Source organism: Nematolebias whitei, chromosome 5 (assembly GCF_014905685.2).
Source record: "Nematolebias whitei isolate Nwh7 chromosome 5, NemWhi1, whole genome shotgun sequence".
In the NCBI taxonomy this organism is placed as follows: domain Eukaryota; kingdom Metazoa; phylum Chordata; class Actinopteri; order Cyprinodontiformes; family Rivulidae; genus Nematolebias; species Nematolebias whitei.
This window is the reverse complement of record NC_056502.1, coordinates 920,147-922,019: the sequence shown is the minus strand read 5'-3', so window position 1 is coordinate 922,019 and position 1,873 is coordinate 920,147. Positions and strand designations below refer to the sequence as shown.

At 38.8% G+C, this 1,873-nt stretch overlaps 1 protein-coding gene across 1 annotated transcript in view; it reads right to left on the bottom strand.

The window, feature by feature from the left end:
• LOC119409593 (DNA-directed RNA polymerase III subunit RPC7-like) overlaps positions 1-1,873 on the bottom strand; it is a 37,495-nt gene that overhangs the window by 12,297 nt on the left and 23,325 nt on the right. The window lies entirely within an intron of this gene.

Below are 1,873 nucleotides of genomic sequence, written 5' to 3'. Positions count from 1 at the left end.
GGAGTCAGTGTTCTGGGAAATGGTCCACCCTGGCTTTCTTGGGATCCTCATTCCTGCTTCCACCACTTACAACTGTTATAAACCCAGTTATAAAACACTCACTAAAAATCTGGGCACAATTTCGCAAATGTTTTGATTTCTCTCGTTTCTCTCTCTATAGCCCTATCCTGTCTAACCAACTCTTCAAACCCACATCACAGGACTCTGTTTTTAAAGAATGGCAGAGAAGGGGTATAGTACGCTTCAATGACTTATTCCTCAATAACATGCTAGCTTCATTTCAACAACTATATGAAAAATTTAGCCTTCCTCAGTCCAATTTTTTTAGGTATCTCCAAATACGGCACTTTATTACTCTTCATTTGTCCAGCCTCTCCATTTCAACAGATAGCAGTATTGTTGACGCTATTCTTTCTCTAGACTCTAATTAATTATTTAATTAAATTAATTAATTAGTTAATTAATTGTTAATTCTTTCTCTAGACCCAAATAAAAAACATTCTATTTCATTTATTTATAGTAGACTATTGGATTTGAAGTGTGCTTCCTCAGATAAAATCAAAGCTGCTTGGGAAGAGGATCTTGGCTCCTCTATTTCAGAGGACTCCTGGACCTCCATACTGACTGATGAGCTCCAGTTCTCTCTGTGCTAGACATTGTCTAATACAATTTAAAGTGGTGCACAGAGCTCACATCTCTAAACTGAAATTGTCCTCTATGTATCCTGATGTTAGCCCGTACTATGTGAGATGCAAACATGCTGAAGCCTCTCTCTCCCATATGTTTTGGTTTTGCTCATCTCTGAACAAATACTGGCGGGAAATCTTTCAGACTTTATCACGTGTACTAGATACATGTCTGAGCCCTGACCCACTGATTGCTGTTTGGTCTTGTAGAGGGCATGACAAATCTAAATAAAAACCAACAGCACGTAATATCGTTCACCTCTCTCCTGGCCAGACGAGCCACTTTGCTCAGGTGGAAAGAACGGTCTCCACCCACTCGCGCTCAGTGGTTGGCTGACATCATGTCCTGTTTAAAGCTGGACAAAATCAGATTCACACTCCAACAGAAAGAGGGTAAATTTGAGAAAGTTTGGGGACCTTTCCTGAATCTATTCCAGTCTCTTTGACAACAAAACTCATTCAGGGTAATGCAGTCTCTTGGCTATTTTACTTTTTATTTATTTATTTCCCTTTCCTTTTGGCAGTGATTGGGGAGGGATTATTTTCTTTTCTTTGGAGTGGATTATAATGTAGATGATGCAATTCAGATTGACTCAGTCTACTAATGTCTTCACCAATGGTTACATGCAAATGCTTCATTACCATCTTTGCTGTTTAATGTTTTTGTTTTTTGAAAAAATTAAAAATTCAATTAAAAAAGATCTTGAATTTAAAGAAGTTTCATTATACTTTAAATAAATCATAAAATAATGCAAATCTAAGCCTAAAATAAGTTTTTAGTTTTCAGTTGTTACGCTTCTAAATGACAGGAGAGAAAATGTCTTTAATTTAAAAACATTTAGTCTGTAAATGTCAATAAAAGCACTAGTCCTGATTAAAACATGGCTCCTTCTTTTAGTGCATGGTTCTTCTGCTCAAAGTTCCACGCCCAATTTGGTGAATGTGGGTGTGGTCTAAGACAGCAGCTAATGGATGTGGGTGTGGTCTAAGACAGCAGCTAATTTATGTGGGTGTGGTCTAGGACAGCAGCCGACGGATATGGGTGTGGTCTAGGACAGAGGCTGACAGATGTGGGTGTGGTCTAAGACAGAAACCAATGGATGTGGGTGTGGTCTTAGACAGCAGCCAATGCATGTGGGTGTGGTCTAAGACAGAGGCTGACAAATGTGGGTGTGGTCTAAGACAGA